Raw genomic sequence first — 13,670 nt, forward strand, 5'->3', positions numbered from 1 at the left:
CTGTCCGTTTGACCTTTAACATCAGCATCCATCGTTAGGTTTCGAAGACCCTTACCCTCTCTCTTTCCACTGGCTTAGAAAATTAATTTTATGTACGGAACTCAAAGCACTTCTCTGGAGCCTCCTCCGTACTTATTGATTGGCAACTGTCTCATATTTCACCACAGTTTTTTTCTGTTTTGTGTATTCGGGGCTCAGTGACAGTTTAATTTTTGTTACTTGCTGTGCCGTCTTTAAGTTTATATTGGCTTTGTTAGTTAAATATGCAGACATGTTAAACGGTTTAAGAATCCTGTGATGGAACCTAAACTTTTTGCTTGAAATTTCGAGGAATGGCATTAATATAAGGAATATCTCTGCTTAAGTGTATTGATTTCGAAAATTAAGAACAATGTACAACCCGTAAGCGGTTTCGTAAAATCTCATTATTCCTTAATTCAATAAGTACCCAAATACATATGCATAATGTACAAAATTCATTAAGGCGCTGAACTCATTTTTCCGAGAAAAATGATAGTTTTGAATGCAATAAACTTTCTCGTAATATTTCCTGGTGATGACTCAGTTGTGTATTCGCATTTAGTAGCCGTAATTTCAATTCGATTAGAGTTTCCTGACGTTTTGCAAGACTGCCTCAAATTATCGCGGTAGTGACATAAGCGCATTCTGCAAGGGAATTTAGAGACAAACATAACCGTCATTTTCCCTTCGAGAATCAAATTTATGCGTTAGCCCCTAATCGAAATTACCCTTTCCCTAGCTACTTTTCTCGAAGTTTAAGCAACCTAGTTTGCATAACTCCGATGAAAAAATTTATCGGCAATTCTGCCGTGACGTGGATTCATCCATCACCTTTTGGTGCGTTGCGTAACCTTTACGAGAAATGGATGGCTGTGCGAGATCATGGTTTTAAGATCGGTCCAAGTTCATTCAAGCTTTCTTCTTTAGATTGGTAGGTTCTCTGGGCTTATTATCCCCGATCTTTTTGTTTCTTGATCTCTCCATATCGTACACAGAAAACTCTGCTATAGTGACACAATTATCCCTAGCGACTCATGCCACCCGACCTCCCAAAAACTATCCTCTTTTCATTCAATGGTACGTATACTTATAAATTTTTCGTTAAATTAAACCAATTTCAATCTTGAAATTTCCATAATTAAATAAATTCACGTTTCTAATGGCTGCAGTTTAAATACTATTGCTAAATTCCTTCAGAGAAAATTAAAAATCGAAATTTCAGAGCTTTACTCCCTTCTCCCATCACAGAAAAAAATGGTGGCGATTATTATTTGTGGGAGATCTTTCCAATAAACTTGCTCGCGTATTTTTCCCGATACGTAATGTATTATCTGGATACTGGCATCAGCTGTTCAACCTGAGTTGAAGCTGGCGAGAGGTGGCAGTTGCCTATTTGGTGAAGAGGTAGCGACAGTTATAGAACGTGAGAAATGGATTGGGGTCTCCTTAATCTGGCAAACTTTTTAAAACCTCGCCTCATCCCTGCACCCTCGCCCAATTTCCCGCTAATCCGATGAAACACCCCGGGCAATCCACTTACTTCCCACTCGAGCATGCTGTTCGTATCTTTCCTTCCCGTCCCTGCCGTGGGTGCTTTATACCTCAAGGAACGTGTTTGGTGCCCATCCATTCACCCGTCCTATCCCTCCTCGGTCCATATCGCTGTAGATACCATAAGGGTTTCTCGCTCAACCCCATCTCATTTGGGTTGAACGCATTTATGAACTTCTTCGGCGCTTTTAAAATGGACTAACTTCTTTAGGGACGAGGTTTTTAAATCCCCTTCCATCCAAGGTATGCATCACAGAATTGCGGACGAAACGTGTTTGGAAATTTAAACCGATGTTTTCGTTAAAGTTACCATCCCATTTTTCATCGTTAGGAGGAGTATGTTCCAGAAAATTAAGGCAGGATAAGTGTATTACCTAAGTTTTCTAATTATAATCAGAAGGCGTTGTACTTAATCAGGTTTCATTGACGATGGGAGAATTTTATGGTGGCCAGGCGAATATTAAACTTAGCAAGGGATCTAAGTGAGTTGTGTATGAAGGAAACTTTTTATAAGGTTTATGAAGTGTTATTAATATCAAAATATTTCGATTATTAAGGATATTTTTTGTGCAATTGGAGAGAGATAAGCGGGATCAGGTTAATGTGGGTGCTACTGCGGGTCAAAATCTGCGATAGCGAAGATTTTTTAAAGGAACCCCGATTCCGGCTGAGTCCTGTGCACCAGAGTCCTCTGGATTTACAATAATACTTTTAGACTATATCATATAGGACCCTATGAGGAAATAGTGTAAAGAACTGCCATCCCGATGACTCAGCTGTGTGGAGTGTACCCCAAGTTCAAACATAAATCTGCGGGATGGGGCATTGGGTCGTGGTCCTCCTAGTCCATCTTTTAAATTACGGACAAGAAAACCTGATTCCAAGTTTTCTCTCTACTTCCCTTCCGTACTCTTATGTAGTAGATCAAACGAGTCATCTGTCTGTTGTCTCCAAAAAAATCCTTTCTTTACCACCTTGGCTGTTTAATAGCCAGAAAACTAATCCCACGGGATTTTTTGTCCTTCATTAAGATCTCTTTTATTTCGAGGAAATTGATTAAAGACGTATTATTCCTTGGTAAAAATACTATCATTACCTCTATTTTTACCTTAGTGGAATCTCAATGTTATCAGGTCTCGATAGGAAAGTTATTTTAAGAAGTTGAAAGAATCAAAACTTAGTTGTTTCCACATAGTGTTTTATTCGTATCGATAATTAGCTTTGATAATAGTACTCCGTAATGCCTCGTTCATATTTCGAGGAAATTGAAATGTGAATGGATGTCCTGACAGTAGTTACTGTAGTTCCGAACATTGCCACTTTACGATGGTTAGGCGCTCGGAGACCGGAAGAGGAAGCGACAAGAGAAGGACGAAAAGTTAGTGAAGCTCCCATCGCTCTATTTTTTTCATGGATTTTTACAAACAAGGAAGAATATGGGCGGAAGAAAATTTATTCGTTGAATACACGTTGAACACAGTAAAATCTTGACTCTGCTCACCTCCTAGGTTCGGTAACCGTCAATTCTCGTTCACTTTAGATGCCAGCACTAGAGGGCAGCACTGATTTTAATCATCGTTGTGTGAATGCACGATAGTTCCAACGATTGTTGGAACAACCGTAATCTGAATGAGGCATAATGTAACCATTGTCGAAAAGAAAAGAAAACACAATGTGGAAACAGCGAAGTTTTAATTCCTTCAACTCCTACGATAAAGGATTACCACCAAGTCATGCCCGCTACTATTACTTATAGAATGTCATTTTAACCTGAAGGGGAGTTCAAAATCCAAACACTCTTCCTGCACCACCAGTGAAAGGTCTGTGCTGGAATTAATATTATTGGAATAAAAATACTAGAGTAAAAATCCTTCTGAGTCCACGCCTCTATTAACAGTCATTTGCGTGTCACTTTGTATCTCACTCCTACCAAGCTCATATATCTCCTCTCCACCTCCAAGGCTTCTATTTTTCCTCGTCAATCGCTCCCTATCTCTCTTCTACTCCAAACCGTTCCCTGCCACTTACCACTCTGCCCCACTCGGCAGCTCTCGCCTCCATTATCTAACGCCAGACGTTCCCCTTCTTGCCTTGCCGTTCCACGACCGCCATCTGCTGAACCAAAGCTGTCCAATATTGTCTCTCATTAGCTGTATGGGAATCGTGGAGAATATAGTTATCAATTTAAGTAATTTAAAATCGTATTTACCCACCCCTTCACAAACCTCCGTAGACACTCGAGTAAGGGCATCAGGATATCAGCCATGCAATGGTAAAATGAAGGTGATTTGGTTGTGTCACAGCTTTTGTGTAAAATTTTGTGAGTGTACTGATTGCAAATATATTTTAATTTCCATTTAGGTTGCGTGAAGAAAAATAATTCTTGTACCTTTCTTTTCTTCAATGTGTCTTCCGCATTCTATCAATTTTAAACTATAATGACAGTGCGTCAAAATTGTATTCTATTCATTGATGAATTCTGCGCCAAAATTAAATATTTACATCAATTCTGCACTTTTGAAATGGTGCGGAATCTCTCAATAAAAGATCCTAAATATTGAGATATTACTACATAATTATGAGTGTATAGGTATATCCTTAGTCCTCATCTGTAATGGTAACTAATTGATCATTTTGCCGTTGATTGTAATGGAATTTTTTTACCATACCAGCTCATAGAGTTAGATTAATCCCACATTACATAAATAATATTATCGGACGAGGATTTGTCATTTCATGTACGAAGATTAACGCTTGATGATTCTTCTTCTTATCACGAATATGACTTTAAAATAAGGAGGATAGATAATAACTCGTCCTTCACACTTTGTTCCTTCGCGGGAAAGAAATGGCGTTAATATTGTCAAAGTAAAATATCGTTCGCTCTTTTATGGCAGATGAACTCCGTGTATGACTGAAGGCGATCTCAAGCATCACATTCAGATTTAAAACTTTTTAAAAAATCTCAATGCTTAAAAATAATTAAAGTTAAAGGTTAGCTTAGATTTTCCATGTTGCCTGTGGTAACGTATTTGTGTCACCCCATTGAAAAATGTGACATAATCACTTCCTATATCCCAACACCGAATCAACCCCAACCTTGATTCAATGACTGAAAATATCAATAAAACTTGAATGTAGAATACATATGCATCAATTCACTATCTCCAGAACTACCCGGGTTATAGCCACCCAGCTGGGAACTGTGGCTAAAAAAAAAGTTATGAAACGTCTTGGTATTGGCCACCAACAAATAGAAGAGATCTGTGGCACGAGCCCCTCTTTCTTGCATCATACGCGCCGTTACCAATCTCTCCCCTCAAGAATCCATCAAGGGCTCTATCCTTGTAGTACAGGAACCCTCTATCTCGCACCCTCCGCCTTACAAGGCATCGCTACTCTTTTTACCATATCACATTCCACGTGCACTGCAGTCCCCACTATCCCTGAGGCAACAGACTCTTCTGTTCCCTCTTCTAATTCTCCTCTCCCCAGCGTTGCATTCCTAGGCTCGGATTCTTGCCTTTAGGAAATTTTAATCTTCATCTTCTCCTGCTCAAAGTAAGTGCTGTCACATTGAAAAATAAAAAAATAACCTCTTCGTGGAGCATTCATAATGAACTGCATGAAAAGTACCAAGGTAGAGAAATTGTTTTATTATGTATTTATGTATTTTATCACTATTATGATCCATGATTGTGCTTGTTAGTTGGAGTGAGGAGGCGAGATATTTCATGAGGATGACATTAATGTTGACAGAGGTTTTCCACTTGTAATAAATTAATCTTGGATTGAATATTGCCTAGTATAAAGTTTGGTGGCGCCTGTTATTAATTAATCCTCTTTCTTTTGTTTCAGGTAAGTTTTGTCCTAGAGCTTACACTATTGGTTCAGAATTTCCTCTGCTTTGGAGTTGGTTCAAACCGTGAGTAAAATCAATGTCCGCTGATGGAGAGGTACACTACTAGTGAGTGAAAATCTCCATCTTCGGTTTTTCACAGCATACCGGCCACTGGTAGGATGAATCTGTTTCTCTGCCACGCTAATGTTTCTGTTGAAGGTGCCAGAGAAAGCCTTCGAAACATGCCGGAAATTAATCAGCTCTCCGAGATGCACGTAATTAGTTCTAATGATACCTTCCGGAAAATTTTGAGTCTTTCATCAAGTACTTGCACTTGAATATGATAAGAAATATTCGATCGCAAAGTCATGAATTTAAAGGATATCGTCATGGATATGACTTTCGGATAACAACCCTTACTATGGCTTATTTCCCCGTCAAATTCAATTCACTATTTTGCTTGCGACGCGAGTGTTGCCTTTGGCAATCCCATTTTAATGCCAGGTAGGCACAGGGGTGGATTTAGGGGGATTACAGGCGTTAAAGCCCACCCCCTCCCCCGAATTTTATCAAAATGCTTTCATATTTATTAGTTTTATAGTTTTTGTATCCTTGTAAAGGAGTGAAGGGAGTGTATATGCAAATGCATGGCTACAAGTCCCATACGTGAGAGAAGTTCCATTTGTATTTATCGGATAGCGTATCACTCCCTACTGTAAAAACGCCCCTCTCTCCAGGGAGGTATTCCATATTCCCTGATCCCAGATCATGACCCCCCCATCTATCAAAATTTTGTGGCTGAATCCGCTCCTGGGTAGGCGACAAAAAATAAAATGGCCGACTGAAAAATCCTCTATTTTGATGCTTGTGGTCGCGAAAAAAATGTATATCATCTCACAGTAATCGATTTATGCTTGAGCGGGTGACATGTCATAAAAATGTACCGTTCCACGCTTTTTTTCCTTGGAAGGCTATTCCCCGGCGCCTGGTAAACAAAGCTCCTGCTCCCAGGCACAGCCGACTTGGAGTCCCCGCGACCGAGCCCGCGTGACCTTTTGGGGGTAAACGTTTCACCTTTTCTCGAAGGCCTCACTCGTCCGATCAATCTGCCTCGAATGCACCATTTCCTCTTCCCGACGAACGCAAGGTTCGGTGCATCAGACCTGACGTCGCGGTCCTCGACCCGAGACTGCTCATGGACGACGTTTAACTAGTTTCCATCTGCAAATAGGTTGAGAATTCGCTGACCTTTGATTCGCGTTTCTTAACGGCCTCAAGTGCCCTGATGGTTCGGCCAATTTCTTTGCATTTCGCTGATTTTGAAGGGTTCATAATTGATTAAGTGAGAAACAGCATTTACGTTGACCAACGCAGTTTGAGCAATATGTACTTTTGTTTCATTTACCTCCTGTCGCATAGCCTTTGGCTTAGCTGTTAGGGACCGATTTTCTATCAAATTTTCCTATCGTGCCATGCATAGTTGTATTCATATATGACTTTACAAGTGGTTCTATGGTGGAAGAAGAGAGAAAAACTTTCTTTCATATTTAACTATTGTACTTATTGCAAAAGCTGCACTCATGTCTGGAAGTGGAGGTTCATTCTATCTCAATTCAACTTAAGGTAGTCCCAGAGAGGTGTCAAATTTTGAACGATATTTTTGTATGGATGTTAAATTATTTCAAATAATGAGGCTTATTGTAGAATATTCGATTTTTGCGCGACAAGTACTTTACCATAAAATGGTTTTCAATATAATATAAGGTCCATAATATTTTTTATCTATAATATTCGTCAGTGGTTCATTGAATGTGATATTATTCATTCGTATGCCCGTCGAATGATGAGATCGAAGTTTTACCCCCTCAATAAGAATGGAAATTCTTAAATTAACAATACGTATTAAAGCCAATTAACTAGTTTTAACTCTCTCAATTTCCCGAGGCTTTATTAGATTCGGCGCCTCATGGGTAACGAACACCATTCCCAAGCAAGATAGGTCTTAGTTACCAATGATTTTAAGATAGTAAGAGCGGAGAACATGAAACAAGCATCATCCTTCACATAGATTTATAAACATACTACAAAAAATTAAGGATAGGCAATGCCGTCGGCCATGTTTCGCGTCCTCTAATAGCTGTCTTATCTCTTCAGTCTTAGCATAGAGTAAGTATATACTAATATACTTACTCTATGGTCTTAGTTATCCATTCTTCTCCTTTTCATTTCTCGGGTGACTTGCTTTGTCCAGTCTTCTGATGGTCGTTCTCACTTCCTACTCCCACGTGGTCACCACTTCAGTATTTTTTTCGGCTGAGTTTCTCCTTCATTCTTTGAACGCGTCCATACCATGTTAGCCTTTTTTATCAATACTTCTTCTACGGTGTTTCCTCCTATCTGTATAATTTTCTGACAAAATTATCCGGAATAATGTTTTTTTATTTTATTTCATTATTTTTATTTTTTAAATTTTGTATCGAATGATGTACACTGGTCGCAATATTAACTTATTTTCATGCACAAAATATCTATTTTCAGAAATATACTTTGTTGGATTTCAAGGTCCCCTTAATTACAGATACTTGGGCCTTACATGTTCGCCATGTTGCCAAGAGCAACGATTCGACGGAGTGACCGGTTTACTATCACCACATATGTGCATTAAGGCGAAGACTTATGTAACAAATAATTAACCTTTGAGCTACTTCAATATTTATAGCTTGCATCCTCTCAATTGAGAGGAATCATTCTTCCGAGCGTCGGGTAATAGAAAACTGTTGATTGGAACCTTGTCACGTAACGGTCTCAATTATGTGGTAATTGCATGATGCTCAAGAATCAGTTGGAAATATATTTTTAGGTTCGATCTGAGAACTGGTCTCAGGAAATTTGCTTTGACGATGGGAATCGACCGATTACTCTGCGAGAATCGTGTTATCGCGTTTCTTTTTGAGAATTTAATTTGTATTGAATTGTATGCTTTGGATTTAAATGCTAAGAAGGTACCGGCCAGAAGACACCACTAGATCTTATGACGATTGTTTTGTTTGTGTGGTGTATGGTATGAAAACCTATTGAAATCTTGGTGGAGTCAGAACTCGAGGGCTCTTTGCCAAGTTAAGTCCATTCTCAGTCACATATCTGTCAATTATATCCATCGTTTTAATGGATTAGGTCAGTGAAGCATTATCTACCTCACCAAATAGCTATTATGTATCTTTTCACCAAGGTGGTAGAAAAAAAGCAAAACGATTGACGGGAACGTAATTTTACGATATTTTATCTTTATGCCCTTATTCATAATTATATATTCCTACTTTGCCACTAAACTTGAATATTTATGCAACATGTTTCACCGCTAAGCGGTGTCAACAGATTCATTGACACTACAGAATTCTTGTTTTTTTGCTAAATTATTCTGTGAATCTAGTTACCTATTAATGTTTTAAAAGAAAAGTATTGACATTTATGTGATAAATAAATTGTAATACAGACTTAAAATATAAATAAATAAAGTGGACAGTAAAAATGTAAATGAATAAAGTGAGTTAAATTAATAGTAGTGAAATGTAATAAAAAAGGCACTCGGGATTACGATTATTTTTAATGTTGGTTTTATGCGAATGTATTGACTAAGATAGGAGTGATTGAAATGGATGTTCGTTGCAGAGGGTTGTGTTTGGGTCGACGACGAATCTAATAATTTAAATGTTTATTTTGTTAATTATGCGAAGGTGGCGTGAAAAGTGGGGTTGTGGAAACACAATATTCTTGTGGGCGGCTTTAGGCGTAGAAAAAACGGTGGGTGAAGTTCAGGTATCGCATAAATTTTACCTTTCCTCATGCTTTTAATTTATCGCGATCTCACCAATTATTCTCTGTGCCGCGTTGCCGATAGCAATCAAATGAGAGTAACTTAAGTTAGCTGGATTAATTAGTCCTATAATAATTAGATCCGTTTGCTGTTCTGTTGGAAATATGATGATTGTTATCGGTCGGCACGCTTTTTGAATAACTGCATACTTAGTTCTTCTGAATATGTAGCACCTACCTGACTCCACAAGGCAAAGCCGATTGCAATCACTTAAGATTCTATCACAATGGCGATCAGTTTAATATAGATATGTTAATTTGAAAATAATTGCCAACTAATGTACCAGGGTCTAGATTGGTCTGTTAAATTTCTCATTTTCGGATTTGAGTTTCTTTTGGCCAATAAAGTTATGCATTGGCGTCAAAGAAGAGTGGTGTGGTTTCTCGGAATTTCTACTCACCGACCCAATGGGAGAAAAAAATATTTTTTTCTTAGATCACCGTCTGAACTATCCACGCGCGCTCGCCCGACACGAGGAATGTAATATCACTCAATGCCTCATCTTTCCTCTATCCTAGTTGAGATTGAGGAGCTCATCTCTTTACGCAGTCGTCACCCGTAACCCTTGAACCACCGTCTGGAATGCATATGCCCTCATTCATGCAGCGAGTACGGCGTGCAATCATCGGTAGGTCTTTTGTAGGCCAATGCGTTGAGATTTGAAAAAGCCGAGTCTATCCAGTGTTGACGAGTCACATACGGTGGAAATCTAGGTATTTGTCCGTAAGTGATAACATCAAATGTGATGTACACGTTCGGTTTTTTCTTCAATCTGCGTATTTTTTTTAAAGTCGCGAGTGAAACATCGAGGTTTGGACTGTGTAAATTGAGTTGTGAAAAAAGGTGGACGACCATGTACCTTATGAATGAGAAAGAGGTGGTGTTTAAACTTCCGAAGGCATAGGAAACGGGAAAGGGCGGGTATACCGATGAATCAAGAAAAATTTTTAATATCCATTTTATTAGTAATTTTCAGAAAAATATCAACTATAGATTATTATGGTATTAGATCAGCTGTTTTGGACCCTACACTTTTCTAAATTTTAGATACATTCTTTTTTATTTCCCTTGTGTTAATACCGTAAATAAATCAACGTTAGACTTTTGGTAAAAACGTATTATGATTCTTTCGGGGGAAATTATGCATTTATGCTGATTCAGGCTTGTCCCGTTGATATTCACGGTTTGTTAGGTTTGTCCTGTGGGTATTAGTTTTTCGTAATTTAGATGAGCGCATGTAACGAAATATGCAGTACATTTAACTTTAGAAACTATGCTTAAAATGATGATAAAATTATTTCTGCGTTTTGAGAAAAATTCGTCGTAAAGACAGAGAGCTCGTTGGAAACGTGGAATTCCCATTATAGAATGGATACGCTCTTATTAACTTCGCGATACGATCTCATCGCGATTGGGTGATGACGAAACTTATGAGGAGTACTGACTTATTTTTAGTGAATATGTTGTTAGCCTTGTGTCGAGTATTTCACTGTACGAACGTTTATAATTGCATAAAAAAACCACTTTCGCTAATATTATAATTATGTAATTGGTCTTAATACGCTTAAATATGTTGTACCGCATAAGATTCGAGAATCGTGGATGAAATACTGTACGTTAAATTCGAAACGTCTTCGTCGAACCAAACCAAGCTAGACCTGCGAATAGAGTATGTAGTCTCAAGGATTCCCCTACTTTTCGCCAATAACTTTGGCCTTTGTGGCCTTGCCATAGGTTACCTTGATGTGTCTGAGTGTCTGTTAAAGGATTCCTATTACCCACGAGCTGAGAAGAGCTCGTACCATCGGCTTCGAGTGCGCTGTGTGACTGAACGCTGAGCGTGGAACAGGAAATGGAGTTTAATGCTTGGCTCGTTCCTTTGATCGTGTTCCCCGTTCTTTTGCCCCGTGGTTGCGTAGAGTGGGGAACCAGAAAGCGAATAAGGGGTCGCAGTTTGTAATTGTTTCGAGGTGCCACATTAAGTGTGATTTTCTTCTGCTTCCAAAAGTTTGCTGGTTCGAGTTTTTTTGTTTCCGTTTCCTCGATTGCGTGAAACGATGAAACAGTGTCTCATGCCCAATGGTTTGATATATATTTACCCGGTGTTTTTAAAAACACTCTATGCGTCGAAGTATGAAAAAGAATTTTGGTGCTGAAAATTTTCTAACCATCTTTCTGGTTTATGATTTCAACCGTAAATTCGACCGAGTGGTGAATGACACATTTGCATTTGCTGCGGTTCGGTTCTGTTAGGAAGGCTCCGCTCAAGTGACTGAGTTTCAAGGAGAACTTCGAATGTATCTTTGCTTATTTTCATTTGAAATTAGTATTTCTGGAAGCACGACGGCCCAGTGAATAGTGCGTTGGGGTACTGATAGATAGATAGATAAATATTTATAGTTCAGGAAAAAAATCTATCAAAACAAAAATAATAATAAATTAAATGAATAAATGACCGTTTTCTAGCACATTAAATACAAGATAGATGATTACAGCGATGATAAAATGAAATTTTTGAAATTGCTATGCATAATGCCATCCCATTTCATGACAACGAAACATAGCAAAAGCATGAAATCTGAGGGGAAAAAATGGCAGATGGAGCTATGCACCAAGCCGGACTTGACACAAACACAAACAAAATCGCGTATTTTAACTAAAAAGGTAAAAAATGCTACTGCAAAAAAATTAACTATAATAACCAGAACACAAAATTGAAAAAAAATAAGAGCAAATTATGCTATTACCGAGACAGTAAATAATCATAATATTTTAGTTCAAAAGTTTTGACAGATAAGCATATTTTAACATCAGCTTGCATCTTATCCCGAAGACGACAAGCAATAACATGAAAAGATTTAATGTAAACAGTAGTGCGACGCCCAGGGAAATAAAACATATTAGGATCAGACCTAGTGTACATTGTAGAGAAAGAGGGACAAATAAGGAACAAATCATACAGATAGCTTGGTGATTTGTTTTTAAATAGAACAAAAAAAGGGTTCCTGGTACAAATCACGAGGAAAACTCCCGATGTAAGAGGTGGCTCTGGGAAAGGATATATGTACCCTGAAACCATATACGTACAACTATCCAAATTCACACAATTGTGGCCTGATCCGGGGCTCTTCCCCCACCTCTCCAAATTATCACTAAGGCTGAATCACTTACAATTAGTGAGAGGTTTGTATTTTCCCTGCAGTGAATGTGAATAGATGAATAGCTCTTTCTTTGGTTTTCGCACGGCTCTGCCTGCAGATTTCATTCTACTGCGCGTATCAGTGATTTGTTATATCGCCTATTATGACGATTTTATCGCGTATCTCATTCCTCCCTCAATCCAGCTTCTTTTCTCCCTAACCTATTTCCTGCATGCTTTAACACTAGTTTTTTTATGTATCCAATGCGTGGAGGTGAATGACGTATTTGGAGAACGCATTATTTGGCTTTCACAGAGCTCTCCCTAGTGCTTTCAGTGGTCAACATTTATCGATAATGTTAGATCTTCTATGATGACGACTTTATTACCTCAGCCTGAACTCCCTCAGTTCGTAACCTCCACCTTTACTCTATTTTCTACAAAGTATGTACAAATTAATTCTATATTTGAGGATAAAGAGCTGTACCTGGAGTTTTCAATCGACTTTGTTTATCAGGGATGCGTTAGATTGGCGTTTATGACTTATAGACCTGAACTAGCTCATTCTGGCACTTCATCCTTAAGTCTGTCTCCCATTTATTATGTACTCATGCACTCAATAAGTAACGAAGAATAGCAATCAAATTGGCATTCGCAGAAATCTACCTGGAACTCCCAATCGTCTACGCTTATCATGGATGCGTTAGAATGGCCATGATGACTGGTATTACCTACCTGAACTCCCTCTATCCGGCAACTCATCAATCTTCCACCAATTATTTACTTATGCATGAAATAAGTAACGCTAAATAGCGATCAATTTGGCAGAACTCTGCCTGGAACTTCCAATCGACTACGCTTATCAGCATTACGTTAGATCGCCCATGATGACTTAATTACCTACCAAAACTCCCTAAATCCGGTACCTCATCCTATAATCCATATTCCACTAATTATTTACTTATGCTTACAATAAGTGACCAAGAATAGCGATAAATTTTGCATTAGCAGAACTCTGCCTGGAAACTCCAATCGACTTCGCTTATCAGGAATGCCTTAGATCGGCCATACATAGACTCCTCAATCCGACACCCCATCTATCTTCCTCTTATTCTTTACCTATGCATACAGTAAGTGAGGAAGAATAGCGTTTAATTTGGCATCAGCAGAGCTATACCAGAAACTTCCAATCCACTACGCTTATCAGCAGTACGTTAGATCGCCCATGATGACCATTTCATTAC

General features: G+C 38.6%; 1 protein-coding gene across 27 annotated transcripts in view; it reads left to right on the top strand.

Moving 5' to 3' along the window:
- Positions 1–13,670, top strand: part of LOC124160805 (ankyrin-3) — a 684,504-nt gene that overhangs the window by 387,367 nt on the left and 283,467 nt on the right. The window lies entirely within an intron of this gene.

The sequence above is a fragment of the Ischnura elegans genome, chromosome 6 (assembly GCF_921293095.1).
Source record: "Ischnura elegans chromosome 6, ioIscEleg1.1, whole genome shotgun sequence".
NCBI classification, from domain to species: domain Eukaryota; kingdom Metazoa; phylum Arthropoda; class Insecta; order Odonata; family Coenagrionidae; genus Ischnura; species Ischnura elegans.